The sequence below is a fragment of the Sarcophilus harrisii genome, chromosome 4 (genome assembly GCF_902635505.1).
Source record: "Sarcophilus harrisii chromosome 4, mSarHar1.11, whole genome shotgun sequence".
Classification (NCBI taxonomy): domain Eukaryota; kingdom Metazoa; phylum Chordata; class Mammalia; order Dasyuromorphia; family Dasyuridae; genus Sarcophilus; species Sarcophilus harrisii.
The window spans coordinates 59,871,715-59,894,759 of NC_045429.1; the positions used below are offsets into that span (position 1 = coordinate 59,871,715).

Here is a 23,045-nt window from a genome sequence, read left to right on the forward strand (position 1 = left end):
AATATTATGGAACTATTGAACAAGTGAGACTTTTGGTTTTATTCAAAAAAATCACATTTATACATTTGATCCAAATATACTAACATGAATGTTAGTGAGAAACCTCACTTTGAAAACTTGGGGAGAGGGAACCAAACAGAGGGTTTATTTTTAAATCCATTTCATGCTACAGCTTGCTCACATGCACTCATAACTCAGAGTAATTGAACCAGATGTTTTCCCTCTTCTTGTAAACACTGCATATTTTAATACCAAAGTTAAAGATAAAAGCTATGTTTACACTTAGTTTTAAGAAAGAGATAAGTCCTATAATCTTGTCTATGAAAAAGAAACTTGTCAGTTAGTTGGAAATGGACTCTTCCAAAAAAGATCAACAACATAATATATTTGACAACAAATATCCCACATTTGTGTATAATCAATTTACTTGAGGAATTATGAGAAGGAACAATTTACCAATATTTTTGAAAGCAACATCAAAAAACTTTTGATTTTTTCTTTCCTTTAAAATACAAACTTTCCAACTGCATGTCGTAAATGTAATAGAACAACACTTAGGAGCTTAATTTATGCATCTCTCAATGAATTGTAAGGTGTGTCCCAAATCAAAAATTATAAGTAAATACAAATTGACCCACAGAGTGGTCAGAATTTGTCTTGGACATTGTTAGAGCAATCCTCAGTTATAAAAGAGGCCCATAAAATCTCAAAAGAACCCATAATTTAAAATGTCTTTAAAAAATTTTAAAACAACGCACCTTTCTTTAAGTTCTGTACAAGAATTGGATTTCATTTTCATTTACAGATATTTGCTAAATAATAAATCATGGGGTCAAATCTTATCATTTACTCCTGCTCTGAATACAAATGAGTAATTTTCATTTATGGGTAGTCATAATTTCCCTATTCCTCCAAATACCCCATCTCCACCACTCCTTTGAAAATTCAACTCCAACTAATCAACACCACCAACCAATGAGATTTATTACAAAAGAAAGAGTCCTATTTCCTAAAGTGAGTTAACAATTTGGGAGGTTTTCTAAGAGAACTTTTAAATGCTCACAAAGGCAAAGTAAGCCAAACACAATTGCTTTAAGAAGTCATTTGCTTGCATTGTTAATCTGAAACAGAAAAAAGTCATAAAGAATAGTAGATTTATAATTATATTGGTAAGAAATATTAAAACTAACAATTTTAAGTTTATTATTCAATCCTGTTAATAACAAATTAAAAGAATGATATAACTTGCCTGAAAAAGAAAATTAGACTCTTTGAGAATTTGTTCCTCTATAATATGAAATAATTGTTTAAAATAGAACAGAACCTTAAGCATGAAAGGATTAAATGGGTCATTTAAAAAAAAAAGACAATCATCAGTGTATGATGTGAACTAGTAATTTAAGTTTGTTTTCAGAAGTTAAAAAAAATGTTTAATGTCAGAAATACAACTATTATTTAATAAGAAGTTTTTCTCTCAATATGTATATCTTATTGGGTTTTCCTCCCAGCTATAAAATATACATATAGATATCATATAGATGTGCATATATACAAATATTTTATACATTCACTTAATATAGAGCTGTACTGTATACTCTCCGAAAACAAAATGTTTTTGAACAATTTTCTCTTTGACTTGAAAACTACAGGATGCATGTTGAATCATTTTTTTAAAAGTCTAGTGAAAACAAGATAGCTTTTAAAAAGATCAGTACAAAAGCTAAAATATAAAGAAATGTTTGAATGAATATTATGCTTCTTGACATAGCATAATTTTCTTTTAGCCACACTTAGGTCCTTTATTTCTGATAATAAAAGAATTTACCCCCTCTTAATTCACATACAGTAAGAAATCATTTACAGTTAAATACTAAAAAACAAATTGGTTTTCTCGAAGTTATGTAATATAATTAGGAATAAGTTGTCTTTAACTATTTACTTTTTCAAACTTATACATTAAAATGATTAAATTTCATTAGAAGTCTTACAGGAAATTTTAATTTCTAGAAAATTGAGTAAATTAAAGCATAATAAAACAAATTAAGAGTTCTAGCCTTGACTCAGGAATTTCCTGCCCCCTGAAATTAGTGTGACCTTTTGTTTATTTTAAATTGTAGTTTGGGGCTGATATGTGTTTAGCTCAGATTCTTTGAACAATAATATGAGATGAAGTTGTTCCTTTTAAATTTGAAAAGGAAAGCAGATTATTTTGAAGAAGAATGAATACTATACACTTTTTAAAAATGATAGTAGAATTATCCAATTGATTTCCTTCTAATATCTATCTGCCTATCTTTCTTCCCCCCCCTTAAATTTATAGTTTATGCAAAATATAAAAAAGAAACATTTGGTATTTTTGCCCACTATCTTTCCCACAAAATAAAATATGTTTTTGGGTGGTCTATAGGGTGGAAATGGGGGGTGGATAGTATGTTTAAGTCTTTTATCACTATAAACACATTATCTAAGTCCATTATTGTAAATATCAAAAATATTAAATGCATAGGTTAAATCCAGGGAAAATATCAATGAGTAATTTTTTTAAACAAATGTTATAAAAATACTCCCTTTGTTTTTGGAGATAATAGAATTGTTTCTCTAGATTTAAAAAGTTAATCAACATTTTCAATTTATTCTTTTCCTAATTAGGTATAGCATTGAAACTATAGATGTGGAAATGAATTGCTTTTAAGGTACTTTTTAACTTGAAAGCTATGATTTATTTCTGATTTTGGAGGGGAAAATTTCCTTCTGAGCTATTTACAGAATTATAGATAGAGCTTAATATGTGTAGTGCCATTTCAAATAACATGCATTCACCCGAAGTGTAAGCTGGTTGGTGGTAAAGACCTTACCTGAAAAGTATATTATCAATTTTAAATCATAAGTACTTAATTTTCTAAACTTATACTCACCATGGAATCCAATGGTTTTAGGTTCTGGCACTGTTGGTTAGCTCCCACTGTAATCTTTTCTTGCTAAAATGTTACATATTTACTTTTAAAATCAGTTTAATATTTTTTAATATTTGAGGTGAAATCTTTATCTTTAAAAGGATCTGTTTTTAAGTTTATATTTTGATGTATATATGTATATAATGTATAATATATATAACATAATATCTTGCATGCAATAGTTCTTTATAAATGCAGATCTTTCCATTTTGTAATATCATATAAAACATAAAATTTTGAATTAATTTTAATTCCTTTCCAATTATTAAAACACCACTAAAATAGGTTTGTATATAGTTCAAGTATAAGAATTTCTTGGCTACTATTTTACAAAATGTTCCTTCTCTTCCCTGCACTGTCCTTCTATAGTGTAATCTCCTTTACCATTTCCTAAACTGATGCCAAGAACAGAATTTCCACCTTGTCTCTAGATTAAAAGTTATCTGGAAAGAAAAGAAATTTGGTGGGGAGTCAGTGGGAGTAAGCTTCTTAAAACGAGAAAGGTCATTTAATATTAAGATTGATGTAACTAATAGACCACGTTTGAGCCTTTACCATTTCCACATGCTACTCACCTTCCCCTCCTGTTTAAAAGATGTTGGTCACATTTTATTTTATAATGTGTTTCATTAAAGTACATTCCAGTATTGTTTATCCTTGTATATCCACTATAATTTATATCAATGCAAAACTTTACATGTCAATATGTTATTGAAGATGGAGTAAATGTCCAAGAGAATCTTTTTTGTTTTGTTTTTGTAGAACAGAGTATATTAAGTTTTAACAATCACTAAACTAGAAAGAAATAGTAACCTGAACTTTCTTTCTCAACAAAAATAAAAATTCTGCACACAATATAACTTTAAACCAGTGTAATAAAATGAATGATGGTGAAAACGATTTCCATATATTAGAAAACAGAAAATTCAAGAAAAATTACCAGAATTCTGTATAACCAGTAATTGTCTGTATTAACAATTTTTAGGACTTTTGGTTTTAAAAGTACAAATAGATTTGGAATTTTTCTATGTAAGACAAATTATATGTGGATCAGAAATTTCATTTCCAATAATAGGAATGATTAATAAAGAAGTGATTAGTTCATAGACAAAAATGTGTCAATATTGGGTCAAATAAATAGAGAAGATAACTAAATTCGCCTTCCTTTTAAAATTTGCTATTCAAATTGCTGATTAGATTAGAAATAATCATTATGTTTTCTTTAAGCAATAAGGATAGTTTGCTTTTGGAGACATTTGTTCTAAGGTATCTGCAATTTATAAAAAAAACAGAATTGGAGAGTTTTGATCACTGGGTTCAGGAGTTGTAATTTTTTTCATCACAAAGTCACATTTTAAATTTAGAAATTCTGCAGAGATAACTTTAAAGAATTTAAAAATGAAAAAAAAATCCAGAAATGATATTCATTTTCACATTAAAATTAACAGTAGATATTTTAATGTATCAAAGGTTTTAGGGCATATTATTATTATTAAAATTACCATTATAATAATTATTATTATTTTAACTTTTTGTAGATCATATTAGCTTTGTTACCACAGCTTACTTTAAGGGACCAGACTTTAAAGTTCACCAAGTATCATATTGCAGTCCAGACTTTCTGTATTATTCTCTCCTTGGGGATTTCATTCAGCTTGAGGACTTTCCTCCTCCCCCCACCACCCAATCCCTCTTCTCTTCCAGTACTCCTGGAAACTCACCAACGAAAACTTCTGCCCTCCTTTACAAATTCCTTTTTTATCAGTGGGATCCAAGACAAAGTAACTTATCATTTTAAATGCTCTGAGGAATAACTATAGTGCAAAATATCGGTAAGAAGGTGTAGTTGACTAGTCGCCATTCACCACTCTTAAATTCTTACAGTAATACACAGATGCACATTAGGACCTAAAGTCACAGGGTTATTTTATTTTCTGTTTTGACTTGTTATGTTGCTCACTCAATCATCTGTTCTCTTTTTGTCTATATTTTCTGGGCTAGTCTCATCTTCATTGTCTGTTGACCAAAGCTTGGCAAGCTCTTTTTTTATTATTAAATACTTAAAAAATATTGGTATATTTTATGTTCTATCACACATATCAGTTCTGAGGAACTTTATCTCTGGCCTCTATTTTCTTTAAAAGTTACTTTAAAAAATACTGTATTTTAATTTTTTAGAAGAGTACCTCCACTCACATAGTAGAATTAGAAACAGTATTATTGTTTCATTTTATCCAAAGTTGATCCAACCAACTCTAGCTATTAAAATATACACACAAATCCTTATTGAAGAATTTAAGTCAAAAATCCTTTGGATGAACTTTTATAAGTCAATTAGCCCATTTACATTATTTCTAAGACTCTACAACAATTTCAGTTTCCATCTTAAATTTTGGCCTGGAAAAAAAAAAATTACTTTCAAAACGTGTTTCCTAAGTGACTAACTTCAATTTGTTTAGAAGGTATATAATATTTACAAAGTTTCGTGAAATACACATATACCTTTCTAAGTATCCAACAGACACCTTTCCAGATCATCATATCTACCTCTCTTTCTTGCATAGGCTATAAGTAAATCATCAAAGCTCCATCTTTCTCGCCGAGATGACTGGAAGAAGGTAGAGGTCACCTAAGTCCGCCAGGTCAGAGGCCAGGTGTGCTTCCAAAGTAGGCCTTACCCGAAGGTCTTCCCCGCATAACTCTGAAGTCCTCCTTTTTCCATGGGGTCCCTTATCGTTCCTTATTCCCTAGTGTGCAAAACCTGTGAAGAAAAATACTGGATATGAGATCTGAAAAAGGAGCAACAATTGTCTTCTCCTTTGTAATAGCAACTTGCGTCCCCAAGAGTCCATGCCGCTGCTTTCCCTTGCCCAGTCTAACCAATGTGCAGACTACTGTACAACAGCATTGTCCTGAACAGGTAGTCTGAACACTGGGGCGACGGAGCAGGATCTCCGGACGCTTCTATTTATTTATTTTAAATCCTTCTTTAGTCTTTGGGAAAAGCTTCCCTTCCTGCATCAGGGGGTTGCTTTCTGCTTCCCCTTGTACTCTGGAGCACCGACTGAATCACACTGAAGTGCTGTGATTTCCAGTCTTGACGTGGCACATTTGCAGCAGACTGGGGATCTGGCAATGAATTTAGGACCAGGAAAAGGGGGAGGGCTGGGCCTGAGAGTCCATATATGGGATGATGTCACCCTAGGGAGGTTTGGGTATGCACTGTGCCGCTGGAGAGACCGCTAGAATCGCCTGCTCTCAGACATGGGTCTGTGCATAAAATGGTACCAGATGTTCTAGTGTAATGTTAAGCAGTCATTTCATCTTCAGGCCAGATTTTTTTCCTCAACTGGGCAGGAAGTGGGCCCCAGTATGGAAAAGCTGTAAAAAAGAGTCAAGATGTACTGTTTCTCTCTAGCCAACTGAAAGTGAGTTAAAGTAGAAGCAGACATATACTCTCCTCTATGCTGGAAAATAAATTTGAACATAGAGGAGATAGAAACAGATGCCAGAGGAGTGAATGGTGTAAGTCAGGGCTCATTTGGAAGCTTGTGGAGACTTTTTTGTGGAGTTTTGTTCTATGGTATTTACTCATCAAAAAAGGCAAATGGATTCATTTTCATTTTTTCCTCCTCCTCTTTTTTCTTTTCTTCGCCCTCTTCCTCTTCCCCCTCCCCCCTTCTTTTCCTCCTCCTCCTCCTCCCCCCCCTCCTCCTCCTCCTCCTCCTTTTCCTCCTCCTCCTCCTCTTCCTCCTCCTCTCTTTCTTCCTCCTCCCCTTGGATCTGTCAGCAGCACGCAGGCTGCTCTAGACTCGAACAGTCATTATAGCTACTTCCTGAAAGTGAAGCCCCCATGAAAAGTCTGGAGAAATGTTCTTTGTCATAGCCTCGACATGAGTAATTAGTTCCACATGTGGCCTTCCCATTTCCCCTCAGCTATTTTGGCTGGCTGGCTCAAGCTGTGCTATAGCTCAAGCCTTAAAGAAGCGTTAAAGTTTTCATTTCAAGCCTCTACTATGAAAAGAGCGCTTTCTGGTGTCATAATAAATTGCTTCTGGTAGATCAGTGCTATTAGGTTTGGCATTGTTTTTCACTGGTAACTTCTGGTTCTATTTTAATATATGTATTTTGTTGTAATAGTACTAGGTGGCATTATTCTACTGGTAAGTTTTGTTGTGAAGGTTACCATATCTGGTGAGGTTTGCCAAGAATGATTTGACCATACATTTAAAGATATTTCCCCACTGGCATCTCATTTTTCTCCCCTGGTCCTCCCTTTGGGTTCTTTCATCACCATTACATGTTGAATATTCAGAATATGAAACCTTCTCTTATTTTCATCCCCAAGGATCTCTGATAAAAGCTAAAGTTGTCTCAAGTAACAACTTGATTAATTATCCTTCCAAATATTGAAATATTGGGGGGGGGGGGAAATCCTGAGTAGGGTCGTTAATTAATTTTGAGCAATCCACCAAACCATCTATTTTGTTCACAGAATAGCTCCTTCCATTCTCTGCAATTCTAAAATCCTTAAGTATAGCGAAGGCAATTAATTTCTATGTTTTTTTTTAAATAAATCTTTTTTGTGTGTGCAGGTTTTTCCTACACAATTTTTTCCTATGTGTAGGTTACTTGAAAAGGTTCAAATGAGCCCTGATTTATACATAGCACTTATTTTTCATGAAATGCCTTTTCTTCAATAAAAGCCTCACAAAAAGGTTCAAAATCAACTAAAAGATATGTGCAGAGCTTCAGTTTTGAAAGTATTATAATGTCTTAGGGGTTTATGATGATGATTCAATATGGTACAAGAAATTATCATGTTTATTACTCTGTGGTCTGGGATTTAATCAAAGAAAATTGGCCTGGACATGTAAATTCAAAGAAAGATATAAGTTCCTCAATTGAGCTAATCCAAATAATATTTTTGAGAAATCCATTGGCATCCTTTCACATAATATATTCTTTAATATCTATTACTACTGCCCTTGAAAATGGTGAGTCCCAGTAACTGAGTTCCCTTTTAAATTCTATTGTTATTTTTACAATACTCGGAATATGGAAGAACAACTGAGATATAACATTTTGACATAAGGACTTCGACTTTGTCCAGTAATTGTACATTTCATCACAAAACATGGGACTATGAAAAAGTGAGGAAAGTAATCAACCCGAATGCAACCTGATTCAATTTTATTTTTCTACATATTTCTGCAACTGATTCTCTTGGCCATTAATTTTTCTTTGAAGAGAAATTTCCTGACATTTCTTATAAGGCAAATGAAAGGTGGTTCTGATTAATAGCAGCTTCTAGTACCCTAATTCATCCAACTATTTATTCACTCATTGATTTTAGGTGCAATTTTGTTTGTGTTAGGGAACTCTAGGTTAGAAACTCCCCCATTCCCTTGGCTCCATACTTATCAAATTCAGATTAGGAACTATTCTGTGACTGATAATTGCCTTGGCATAATAATCTATTCCTTCAAATTGGGTATTATTCTGTCTGAATGAAAAGTACTATATGTTTCAAGTAAAAATACATAGGATTGACCAAAACTAGTCAAATGTACATGATATCTTGCTAATTTATTTTTAGCAACATTCTACAGAGAGAATTTAGAAAGCTTTTGTGGCTCTTAAGCATATAATTTCAGAAGAGCATTTCTGCATGAATTCAATTGCCTTTTAGGACTGAGATTTTTAGGTTCTCTAACCATTACATGTAAAGTACAACAAACTTAGGATCAAGAAATTTCAGTTTATTCATTCCAACAATGCATATTAAATGTTTACTATGTGTAGAACATTATGCTTGGTCCCAGGGGGAACACATTTAGACAAGACATAATCCTTATACTCCCAGAGTGTTCAGTGAAATTGAAATCATGGCTAACCCATGACATTGATTTGATTGTGGCATGTGATATATTTTCCATTTCTATTCCCATAAATCCACATGTTATTTATGTACCTACAAGGTGCCAGAAGCCTCAAAAGTAAAGCCAAACAGAACAAAGAGTCAGCTCTTGAGTTTGAGGGGCTTATGCTTCAGACTTGCTTATTACTTATACACATCCACATCCACACATATATGTTGGTCAAAGGGAATTTTTGGACAGATATGATTGTGCAACAAAATTTGTTTTAAAATGTCATGAAAAATGAAAACTGTTTCAGCTATTCAGCATCCTAAAGCTTTATTTGCTTCTTGATAGAGACTGGTTACCCCACCTGCAAATGCAGACATAACACATTATTCATTAAGGAAAAATTTTCTTATATACATATACATATTAATTCATATATATGTAATATATATGTAAATATATATATATATATATATATTTCTGCCACATGCTTCTGATCTAAAAGGATCTTCTCTCCTTTTTGAATTCATAGCATAAATTTATTGTACCATTTACCAATTAATTTAACAATGAATCATAGACTATCCTGAGCATTGCTTGAATTTATTGAATTCTTATATGAACTTTGTATTTTATTTAGCCTTTTCATATGAATATATTGTTTTTCCAAATAACTCTGAGTCTTGAAGGGAAAGAACCATGAATATTCATTTTTTGGTATATCCTCCTATGCTTTTTTTACTTAGGAAATTCAAAAAAAGTCATTGGTTTTAAATTTCAAAGAGAGAAATTGCTATTATTACTAACACATTTGAGTGATAGCCTGGGCTGACCTGGAGTTAGAGGGTTCAAGCCTTGTCTATGATACATACTAGCTCCACAGCTTAGTCAAGTCATAAAACTTTTGGTGTTTCAGAGAATTCTCTAGAATTATAAATTCAAAACTACATTATAATTTCCTCATTGGTGAAAAGATGTTCCATATCTGACACACAGGGACTTAGCTACTGATGAAATCATAGGGCTAGATTTTAAAAGAGGTTCATTTCAAAATTTCAAAATTTCAAAACCTGATTGAAGCAGAATGGCTGTCTATGCAAATGGACAAGATCCTTAATCTCTCAGTCTCCTAGGAGATGCCTTAAGACAACAAATTGCAAAAATGCTTATTTACATTTGTAGCATGAATTTTCTCCTCTGAAGTCAAGCAATTATTATGAATCAGTACCTAAAATCAAGCCTAAAATTTCTAACTCTCACAGAATCAAAGGATTTAGATCTGAAAAGATCTGGGAGATATTTCTAGGTCAAACTTTTGGTTTTACATATGTAGAAACTGAGACCTGGAGAGGTTAACTATATCATAGATTGTTCAGTCATTGCAATCATGCCCAACTCTATGATGATTTTTGGAGTTTTCTTGGCAAAAATACTGAAATGATTTGTCATTTCCTTCTCCGGCTCATTTTATAGTGCGTCACACAGCTTGTAAGTCTTTGAGGTCAAATTTGAATTTAGAAGGATGAATCTCCCTTACTCCAAGCCCAGTACTCTATCCAATGAGCCACCTTGCTGTCCTGTATATCATACATAAAATGTAGCAAAATTGAGATTTCAACCCATGTTCTCTATCTGTAGACTCAATACTCTTTATACCACATCCTTGTTAGTTCAACTATACTTATTTTTTCAAGAGAAATCTCCTACCATACTCCTAAAATGCATTAATCTGGGTAGTTCTGGGTAAAAGTAGTAATTTATTAAAAAATGTATAATGCATTTATTATATTTACGAGTTTGGTAACAGGAAGTAAGATTTTTCAGTACAGTAATTGAATTTTCATCAGGCTTAACTGTTTCTGAATGTGTCTGTCAAAGTAACATTGTAATGAAGTATTTACTGGTTTTTATCTTAAACGAGGACCCCCAATATTTTCCATTTTAATTCTTATTTATATATGTCCATTTTAATTCCAAGTCAAGATGCTGTCAATCATCTTATCACATTGTTCCTACTGAAATAAACATGGGAACCCAGACTAACCATATTTACTTGCTTATTTTTGTCCTGCTAATCATCAGGACACATCCTGTGTCCATCTGTCATATAATCCTTTGTGAAACTCAGGATCCAGCCTAGCTAGGCTGCTTCCTTAGTTGCAGATTCACAATGATACAAATCTAGTTGACCTCAGTTCATTTACAAACTAGGGAAAATAGTATCCACTTTAATTAGCATTATGTTGCCTGGGTTAGAAATATTTAAAAGGAAGCAATGTTGTAATTGAGGTTTTTGCTTTTCCTATTTTATTAGTCCTAAAGGACTTAAATTTATAAAGTTATACATTAAATAAAAAAAAATATTATTTGTTGCTTAATTCACATTCTCTCTTTTCTTCCTTCCTATCTTAATTCTGCCAAAGAAACACTAAATGTCTTCAGGGTCTCAGAAAATGGGAGTTTCCTCACAGACCAAGATAGAAAGGAGCCATAGAGAGATGGTGTGATTTAAAGGGGAAACATTTTGAGAAAAATTGTCAGTGCTTCCCTGTCATAAAAGGAATAGAAAAATAACTATAAAAATGTTTGCAAAATGGGCACTAGTTTTATAATTCTAAAAAAATTATTAAAAAGCATGGTATATCAGAAGGCTGATTAAGTTATAAGCTACAAACAAGTGTTTCTTCCCCTCTGGGATTTCCATTGCTGAGTTTGTATGCTCAGAAATCAAGCCCCACCACGAATAGTATATCTTTTATGAACATTCTTTCTTCAGGTCAATGGAAAAAGAAATTATTGGTGCTTTTATTGTTGCTTCTTTGGTTTTGTCTGGGGAATGGTTTGCACTTCAATTATTTCTACATTTCAGTAACATAATACACACAGCAGGCAAATCTTGAAAATCTTTGGCTCGATCAAATACAAGTCACATGGGTGTACATTCATGATTTATGTTTCAAGTGTAATTTCAACAGTGATGTCGTGGAATCTTTGGGGAGGGCAAGTGAAAGAGGGTGGTGGCAAATTGCTGCTAGCCTTTTCATGCAGGCTTCAAGTAAAAAACTGACCAGGAATGCAGTCTGCTGGCTTCCTCGAGCCTCACAAGCTAATGAACATCATGTGTGTGCTATGTTCTAGTCTACTCCAGCTGAAATTCCGAGTTACAATCAGACTTTAAAATGAGTGCTGGCTCATTTGGTTAACGGGTATATGGTATCACTTTCTGACACTGAAAGGTTTAATATACTTCCTCGTAATATATTTTGGCATCCCCAGAATCTTATTTCTTTACTACGACATTGAAATAAACATGTAATATGTCAAATACTGCATTAGGAATCAGAATTTTCCTGCATTTCATTCCCAGATTTGCCACTCATTGTGAGCATGATCTTGACCAAGTAAATCCTTAAAATTCTTAGTGCCTGTTTCCTCATTTGCAGAGAGGAAATGATAATATACACTCTACCTACCTCATAGGGTCAAGGTGAGGATCAGAACAAGATGTTTTATTTCCAGGTGCTGTAATGACTTTGGAAATGTAAGATCCACATAATCCTAATCCCCATTTTACAGAGAATTATTCTTCATGGATATGTAGACATTGGCTATTCTTTCTTTGTGTGCGTCAAAGTAAAGCATGTTTTAGAATAATAAGTCCTATTGTATAAAGAGGGATGTTACCCGTTTCACTGTAGAAAAGTATTGCAGTAATAAATCAAGTATTTGAGGCAAATAAGAGGAGCTTGCATAATATTGTCCTACAGGATTTGGCTATGCCTGCCTCCATATGTACAGATTTGCAAATGGAAATTTCACATGTAGCTGACATGTGTCCTATAGCTCACCCATACTTTGTTCACTTCAGTTATCTAGCTAGTCACTTTTACTTAAGTCTCAAAACATGTTTAGGTAGGCACATATAAAAGAGTAAACTTATCTTGTTCATATAAAATACAAAAAGTCCACCATTGGAATTTAATTGAACACACCACAAAACATTATACTTTATAAAAATCTGCATATGTTTAAAAGGTCTATTACATAGTTGTAAATTATGTTTAATTTTTCCTATTCAGAGAGTTCTGTTTTCTGAAAGGTAACCAGCTTGCCTAAGTCATATTATCATGAAATATTAGATAATATTATAGAGATTTTATAAAATCAAAATCTGTTTTCTAGAAGTATATAAATATCATGAGGGTAATCTTGTTTTTTTGCTTGTTCCTTGAAAGACAGATGAATTTTTGTAAAAGGAATCATTCATTCAAAAACTGAATAAACCATTTTCTCAGTTTTATACTAAACACTGAGAGATAAAACATAATATATGGCATCACACCCTGGCCTCAAGGAGTTTATAATCTCATTAGGAAGTGGAATCATACAACAGAGTGGAACACTGGAAGATACAATAAAAATAATAAAACCTTAATGGGATTAAGTGCCAAAATGAAGATTATAGATCAAACATGTTGTAGAAGTAAATGTATGTATATATACATATATGTAATATACTTCAGTAATTCAATAATAATACTGAAGTATAATATTATATATATATATATATATATATATATTATAGTAAGTAAAACTACATTGGCTTCATCATGGTTTTTCATCCATGGCACTTCTTAAAGACCATCTCTTGAGATCTACAAGGGAAGGGATGTCTACACTACTGGAATCACAGATCCTTGAAATATCCAGTAAAGCCCAGAGGTACATAAATCTTGTGCTGGATACTCTCAAAGACCATTTAGTTTAAATCTATTTTACAGATGAGGAAAAGGAAGGCCCTGGAGATTATGTGACTTGCTGAAGTAGTAAACATCACATCCCTGCGTTTAAAAAAAAAAAAAAATTAAAGCAATTAAAAAGAAAGCAAGGCAAAATCTCCCATTCCCCTTTCCAAGTGAATAAATTTGCATATAGAACATATATTTTATGGTTCTCTATGTAGGGTATTTCCCTAAAGTCTTAGTGTAATTTCAAGTTTTGATGGCTGAAAAAGTTTCATTGCTATAATTTTACAAGCTTAACATTTCGTTAACCAATGTGAATGTTAGGAGATCAAATGCTTTGCCTATGGTTACAGAACTAGTATTTGAGAGCAAAACTCGAACTCAAATCTTCCTAGTTTCAAAGCTAACTCTATTTCCACTATCCAATGCTTCCTTATAGACAATAATGATTTGTTTTCCTGAAAATTTAATGAAAATGCTCTTTGGAGTATAGATGAGTATAGATGAAAAGTCAAACTTTATAGGTAATTGTAAGAACTTAAAAGTCCATATCACGTGATCTTTAAGATTTAATGGTTTAAAACCACTAAGACCATTGGAACCTACTAACAAACCCAAAAGATTATCAAAAAAATTTGTAATTGCTGCTTGGGCATATGTAATATTTTTTAAAAATCTCATCCTTTTATTATGAATTTTGTCTATTAGTCCTTATGAGAGTTTTATTGAATCCTTCACTTCATAGAACTTTTTAGCAAGTTTGCTCAGAAATAATGTTTGTGCCCTATTATTAATTATCCAAATGAAGTATCTTAAAGCACTTTTTTCTGGTATGGAGGTAAAGGCTCCTGCTTTGTTGATGTTTGGTTTTCAAAGCCATTGTTTTTAATTGGTTCTACAGTGGCTGATTGGTGATTATTTCCCCACCCCACCCCCTAGATGCCAGACATTCTGTATGCTTTTTCTACTCTGCTTATCGTACTTGGAAGAATTAGTTTTACATTTTATTCACTAATATGAATATTCTTTGCCTATAAAACAATATGTGACCATAGTGTTTCACTAGAGAACTGTTTGTTTTTTAAAGGACCTCAGTTTCAAGGGATTCAAACTTCATAGAGATGTTGGAAGACCTGGGGCCTCTTTTAGGATATGCTGCTGTGGTAGGGGGTAGAGCACAACTTCTCTACTTATGGAGTTTGGGGGGCTTGTAAAGTTATTGCCATGAACCTTGTTTACTTTTTTCCCCCTGAGGCTGTGATTATATAAAATAGAAAACTGAATATCTTGTTCTGGGACAATATATAAAGAACTTTGGAATTCCTTGGAAGGAATTATGCCATCTAGCTGCCCCCAGAAATACCTTTTCCCAATGGAATTGTAGGTTCCCTATCTCTATCCCTATTGTGTATACCATTCATCTGGCAGTGGATAACTAACTTCTTGTGTCATTCTATTGTACTTTCCTGAATCATTATTGAATTTCTAAATGTATGCCTACTTTCTCTAGCTTGATTTTTTTGAATTCCTTGAAGCTTTGAATTCCATAAGCCATAACGTTCACTTCTTTGTCTTCTTCACAACATTGAGCTAAGGACTCATGCCTAAGAGATTCTCAATTCAATATTTCATGATTACTTAAATAGTTAAGATAATCTCACAATAGCATCTTGAACAATAGAGAAAAGTAGTATTTAATAAAGAATGATTAAGAATTAAAACTAGGTTGTACCCAGTTTTAGAGTCTTTCAACTACCATGTACTTAATTATATTTGCAAATGCAATTAATATGTAAAATGGGTTGCAATATTTGAATTGCTTTGTTAATCTTTGAAATAGTTTTTTGAACCTCTGTTTAGAATTTGCTAAGAAATACTGTAAGTGAAGCTTCACTTTAAATTCATACTCAGGGAAGACTTTTTCAGATGAATGTGGTACTGTTAAACCACAATGGAGAGAAATATGGAAACCACATGGAGTTCTCTACTTTAAAGAAATCTGCTTTCCATTTCTTTGTTTAAATTTGGGCTAGCAGGAAGGAGATAAACAAGCTATTTAAAACTAAAATGAATGGCAAAGGGATTAAATTTTAAAATCCCATGTAGTAATGGTATATTGAAATTTAAGTAATCTGATCTCATCACATACAATCCTGTAAGAAGACAAGAATTTGATTCAATCTTTTCTTATACCTCAGTGGAATGGATGGTCATTTCTCTTTTCTGTTGATATATAACAAATAAAACGGAAACATTTGTTTTAATTAGGGTTACAATGGAATTCTTATTCTAAACTCTTTCTGGGAGTAGATTATGTGAGGAGTGAGTAGAGATAAGCATTTGGGGAAAAATAACTTCCTTGTTAGTTTGAGAGTAAAATTTAGGGATATAGTGAGGATTTCAGTAGCTTTTTCCTTCAGTTTGGTTAAAAATCCTTTGGGGAAAAGAAATTGTTCATGCATATATCCTGGCCTATGTTTGAGGCCAGAGCTGGAAGGGAAGAAATGTATTAAGCTATTCATTGTTGTCATTTAAGAAATTCATTTTTCAAAACATTTTTTAGTTGTCTGTCTGATGACATTTAAGACACTTTTAATTAACTCATAAGCGTGTCTTTGAAAGAGTTATTAATCCCTTTTTTCAATAAAATGTTGTAAATGATAAAAACTATCAGCATTGGAAAGATATAGAATAAGCATGAAAAGTAGTGTTTTATTTTAAATTAACCACAACTTCCTAGCTTCAGCATAAGGCAATGATTTGAAAGTTTCCCCATGGAACATATTTATTTATATTAAAAAATGATGTATACACATTCTTTAAATGGTTGCTGAATCTATTGGTTCTTGTACTTTGTAAAACTTAAAAGACTAACTGAATTTCATATATAAAAATTCTTCCTTTCTCCCCACACCTACCTGATTTCATTCCTGATTTATGTTGAATATCATAGAATGAATTATAATTAAGATATGCTACTAGCATAGTATTTTTTTGCTATTACATTAAATTTCAATTTAAAAATGTTCAGCTTGAAAACCACAGCTGGATAGTGGCTATACTTAATAACTAGTGGCAGGTGTATCCTTTATCTGAGCCAAAATTCATAATAAAATGGGTACTGTATTTTTTAGAAGTACTACCTTTCAAATGAGATGTAAAAGTAAGCTTGAATTGACTTAAGAGGTCAAAGGTAGCATTTTAAAAGTACCATTTTTGATAATTTAAATAAACTATTTTTTAAACAAATAATTAAGTTTATCTTAAAATCCTCCTCATTCCTTTAACAGAGTTGGATCAATGTTCATTGCTTACTAACTAAATTTTTTATAAAACTGCCTTTTTTAAAGTTGAGAGGATTTTAACTGTTACTCACGACTAGTTTTTTTGGAGAGTGGAATCTCAGGTTAGAATGTGTCCATAAACCTGGGTTTCTCTGTAGTCTGTAGTAAAGGGGAAGAAAATATAGTAGCAGACAGATATCCAAATATTTGACACCCCCAGGATTGTATTTCTTCCTCTGAAGTTAATAATTGTCAGAATTTAGGATTGTTTTTTTCACACTGACTCCAATGTTGACTTCAATATCAAACTATGTGATGAAAATAGAAGATGGCACACAAACCATTTCTTCTTGGGCATGGGAAAGTTGCAGCCCACAAAGGAGACCTCCTGACAAAATGATATTTGCATCTTCATTGAGTACAGTTTTTTTCATCTCATCTAAGTTCTGCAAACCACAGTTTTATAGAAAAGATTCTACTTCTGGGAAGAACTGATTCTTGTGCACTTTTCAATATATTTTAAATCTATTGTATACTTCAGAAGCAAAAGTCCCTAATGAAGTGATAAAGATGGGTAACATTGCAAAGCTAATGTGCAGTCATTTATGATATTTCCATAGAATCATAGGTTATATAAGATCTTAGATCTTGACCCTGAGATAGACAAATACACACACACACACACACACACACACACACACACACACACACAATCCTTCTGTTTCCCTTGAAAGTGGAGCTAAATCATTAAAGGTATATAGACTTGCAATTCTTCCCACTTTGAGAAGAGGGGACATTAAGGAAATTAAAGAATCTCTCCAGAAGAAAGAACACACAGAAAGGAAGTGGCAGGACATGGAACAGCAACAGTATCATTTGCAGCTTTCCTTTTCAAACCCAGTGAAAGCTAAAGGGACAAGTGGAAAATAAGGATACTCACTAAAGTATCTAGAGGGTGAACAGAAGAAGAAAAAAGGAAGAAAAGGAAAAGGTGGTACTTATTCCTGCCCCCTGTTTTATTTCAGATGGCTGTAATTGGTACGAGTATCTAAACCTCTTTAATGTTACAGAATGCATCTGACTGATCTAATCTTATTTATTATATATATATATTGACTCTGCCTTTTGCATTTTTTTTTATATCCCTTGGTTAGAGGCATGAATGCCCTGGACAGTTCTGGGAACAACACAAGGGATAATAACCTTTTTCAGAGTAAACCTAGCACCCCAAAACCTTGCCCATTGTTGAAGAGTTTTTTGCTTTCTAACAAGGGTATAATCATGAGCAAGTCATGTTTCATAACTATACTTCCAAAGGCAGAATTACTATGCATTTGTAGCTTTTTAAATATCTCTTACCATATCCCAAATGCCTATAGTTCTGTACACACATGCATGTACACACACATCCTTATAGTATATATATTTATATGTGTATATATATACATATATATGTATGTATGCATCACATGTTTCAGCTGATTCATTGTGTGTTTTCTTCCTAGAATATACCTTAGCTGGTAACTCTTAAGGCTCACCATTTAAACAGGGGATTGGGAAATCCATTCAACTGCTTCTAGTTTGAGTTAACAGATATTCTTCATGCACTTGCTTTACTTTTGAGTGTAGCTAGTTTAAAATCTTCTGAAAAATTATAAATATCATCAGAAAGACTTTGTAGTACTCTGAACTCTGACTTTCAATTAGAATTATTTCATCTATAATCAAAATTATCTAGAAGACTTCATCTATAGTTAGTCCTCTATCATCTTGGATTTGGCAATAACAACTCTCTATGACAATGGAAAACATTTTTTTTTTTTTTGCTTCTCCATTTAATCTGTTGTGATGTATTAGTATTTTGGTTGAAGTCTATGAAGAAAATCCAGCCTCACGCAGATATGAAGTTGGAAAATGGAGGAGGATTTTAGTAAGAAAATAATGTTTTCATATTATGTTTTGACTTCAGACTCCCTGAAAGCATCTTGGGAACTCTAGGGATCCATGGACCACAGACTTCTGATAGCCCAAAACAAAAAAACAAGTCTATCAATCAACCCAATTTTTTCCTTAAAACTTAGAGAATTATCTCTTCAACAATATAAAAATGTCATTAAAAACTTCATTATTGTGCTTAAATAGTAACTATACATCATTTGCTTTGAATATGTATATTTGAGATATTAAAATGAATAAATGCTTATTGACTTTTTCAACTCTAACAAAATTCTGCATTTATATGTCTTGATTAGTTGTCAATTTTAATATATAACTTCAACATTTCAGATTTGTAGGCTTATTTTTTTGGTCAAAGATGTGAATATTTATAATGAAAGAAAGACAACTGAGACCTCAGTTATGATCTTTTTTTCCCCAGAGCTTTCCCTTTTTAATTCAATATGAGCAAATTAAAAAAATTTACTAAATTAAGTAAATATTTTAAATAAAGAAATATCTTCAGGATATCAAAGTGAGCTAGGGAGAATGGTGAAACAATTTTTATTAAAGCTTTTTATTTTCAAAACATATTCATGAAAAAATTTTTCAACATTAACCTTTGCAAAACCTTGTGTTCCAATTTTCCCTCCCCTTCCCTGATCCCCTCTACTAGATGGCAAGTAATCCAATATATGTTGAACATGGTTAAAATATATGTTAAAACCAATATATGCATACCTATTTGTACAATTATCTTGCTGCACAAGAAAAATCAAATCAAAAAGGAAAAATTAGAAAAAATTTTCCAGGTTTTTACCTCAGAATTGTCTTAATTTACATTTCTCTGATCAATAGTGATTTAGAGTACCTTTTCATGACTAGAAATGGTTTTTATTTCTTTATCTGAAAATTGTTCATATCCTTTGACTATTTATCAATTGGAAAATGGCTTAAATTCTTATAAATTTGAGTCATTTCTCTATATATTTTAGAAATAAAGCCTTTATTAGAACCTTTGAATGTAAAAATGTTTTCCCAGTTTATTACTTCACTTCTAATCTTGTTTACATTAGTTTTGTTTGTACAAATTTTTTTAATATTTTTATTTTATTAATATTATTTTTTATTATTAATTTTATTATTATTTATTATTATTATTATTATTATTATTAATATTATTTTTTAATATTTTATATTCAAAATTATCTATTTTATAAGTTCAATAATGAACTACAGTTATTCTTTGGTCACAAATTCCTTATTTCTCCACACATCTGAGAGGTAAACTATCCTTTGTTCTTCTAATTTGCTTATCACTCTTTATGTCTGAATCATGAACCGATTTCGACCTTATTTTGGCATACGGTGTTAGGTGTGGGTCAATGCCTTGTTTCTGCCATACTAGTTTCAATTTTCCCAGCAGTTCTTATCTAATAGTGAGTTCTTATCCCAAAAGCTGGAGTCTTTGGGTTTATAAAACACTAGATTGTTATAGTCATTGACTATTTTGTCCTGTGATCCTCACCTGTTCCACTGATTAACTACTCTATTTCTTAGCCAATACCAAATGGTTTTGATGACCGCTACTTTTTAAAAATAGTTTTAGTTCTGGCACAGCTAGGCCACCTTCATTTCCTTCTTTTTCATTAATTCCCTTGAAATTCTTGACCTTTTATTCTTAGATGAACTTTGTTATTATTTTTTCTAGCTCTGTAAAATAATTTCTTGGGAGTTTGATTGGCATAGCACTGAATAAGTTAAGATCTCTTAAAATTAATACTAGTGTACTTGATATAAAATGAATATTATACAATATTACAATATTATACAATATTATACAAAAACACAAATAAATATAATGTGAGTTAGGTCATGTATTTGTTTGAAGGGTAACTAATATGATACTTGGATTGCTGCAGTAGCAGCAGCAGCTTACATCAACTCATGAGGTGCCTTCCCAAAAACAAAAGAAGGCAGGATGCCACTTTATTAAATTATCCAGCAAGTGAGTGTAATTTTTTGGCCACTAGGTGGCACTGAACACAAATCCTCAGCTAAATTATTTCTTCAATCTGATGCTAAATTCAATGACTTTGGGTGCCCCCCAGAAAAGAGAAAGGGAGGAATTAAAACCTATGTAGTCGGCATTCTGACTCTAGATGAGGAAATGATGAATATGGTTGGCAATTATTCAATAATTTGGAAAACTGTATCACCCCACTGACACTTTGTTAGGAATTTTTCTTCTTAAAGCTACATTCCTCTCTAACTCCACAAGTACATACTCATATGATACAGCTACTTAGAGCAATATAGCCATATGGTTTATTACATATAGAAAAAATGCAATTGTTAAGAATTTCCTCCGTGAAGAACCTCTATCCTAAGGTCTTCCTACCTCTTCCCTCAATTTTTTTGGCCTCTCAGCTTTCTATTCCAAAATTCCAAAAGGATAGTCCTAAAAAATTCTCTCTACACTAATTCTTCCTTATGAATAGGAGTCAAGGAATCAGGGGACTAGTAAGGTGTGCTTCAGATTCTAGATAATAATAGTGAAAGTAGGATGAGTTGTGTGAGGAATGATCTACTTGTATCTAGCTTAATGGCTGATGAGTTAAAAAAAAAATCTGTTAGTTTCTAGCCATAAGTCATGCTCCTCACATTGGTTCTCAGTCACTGAAATTGAAAACACAGATTGTTGCCACCAGCACCCCAAAAAGAGTCCTATTCTTAAAGGGTGATGCAACTTAGGCCACATGGCAGACAGATGAGTTCTAGTTCAAAATCTCATGTTGCCATTCTCTACCAACATGACTGACAAGAAGTCATTTTCAAAACAAAAAGTAGATTCTTACCTGAGGGAATAGTTATAGATTTCATCCTCTTCAATCTTCTGACGTAACTTTTTGCCTGTTTTAAATGCCTGCTCTCATAACTTCCTAGGGAAAGGAAAAAAAATGATCACTGGAAACTAAATTGTAGGTAAAGCAGTACAATCATCAGAAACCAAGTTACCATTCTTTTGGCAAATCATCATCACTAAAATCCCCGGGCTCTGATCAAAAATATCAATTATAAATATAAATTAATACTATAAACAGTACAATAATTCTTGTGAATGATTCTCATTTTAAAAACTATTCCTTTTCTTACTTGAAATTCATTGTAAAATTTGTTATATAATTTGAAAATGAAAAAACAAATGTCATCAAAGAGACCGCTTTAATATATCCCCATCTGCATTCAAAATATAGATGGAGAGACCCCTTTTCACTGTCTCCATAGTTCCAAGTAAACTCATTGAAATAGAAGAGTCAGAATGTGGAATGAGAATATAATGAGAATACTATAAAATCTTTAAGTTTTTCTATCAATATAAAGACCCATCTTGCTGGATTTTATTTAAATAAGTAGATTGATATGATGGCATCCTGAAGAATGAAGGAAATATTACTACATGTAAAAGTGTTATTTATTGACATTTTCCCAGACAAATAAGACTGCTAGTGGAAGCCATTGAGTTTTAAATTAAAGCACCCAACATTTCCTATTATGGTGAACTTGCTGATACAATATAATTTTTAGTAAAAGAGAGAACTTAGGCTAACAATTCAAGCGAATATCAATCACGTGTAATCAATAAACTTACTTCCCATGTGATCCAGGAATGTACTTGAGACTGAATTTCTTGTAAAAAGTGAGTTCATTGGGTAGAATGATAACACTGCTTACATTTATAAAGCACTTTGAGTTTTCTTTTTATCCTATCAATAAATAATATCACTACTATTAGTATTTATATTTTTCTTAAAGGCTAGTTATTGGCTATGTTAGTTAAATGAGGATTTTTCTGATGATTGAAAAGTTTTTTCAATTGTTTATTAAGGATATATCCCTAGTAAATTAGCATTTTTATTAAGAGTTTGTAGTCAGTTGTAGCAGTTATATCAGTTTACGATCTGTTCCAAAGACCAAATCTTACTGAAGTGGGGAATTATACACTAGCATTTTCAATAGATTACTAACTGGTCTCTCTATATCTACTCTTTCCTTCTTCCAGGCAAGTTAATATACCTAAAACGCAGTGCTTTAGCTCAGGAATACCTAGTGTCAGCTTTTTCTGTGTTCATAGTCTTCAAACTTTTTTGATCACACCCTGTTAATTATAACAAAAAAGTGCATGGATTCCCAATTTTAGTATATTTCATTTTTATGCATTATATCCATATAGTACTACTTTACTAATAATTATAT

At 32.2% G+C, this 23,045-nt stretch overlaps 1 protein-coding gene and 1 long non-coding RNA gene across 10 annotated transcripts in view; one reads left to right on the plus strand and one right to left on the minus strand.

Moving 5' to 3' along the window:
• The window catches only part of DNM3 (dynamin 3), a 565,331-nt gene that overhangs the window by 277,299 nt on the left and 264,987 nt on the right, over positions 1-23,045 (plus strand). The window lies entirely within an intron of this gene.
• On the minus strand, positions 4,725-21,710 carry LOC116419063. Its single transcript, XR_004229286.1, has 2 exons — positions 21,647-21,710; positions 4,725-5,715 (listed from the first exon to the last, which is right to left on the minus strand). It is a non-coding gene; the product is annotated as an uncharacterized LOC116419063 (long non-coding RNA).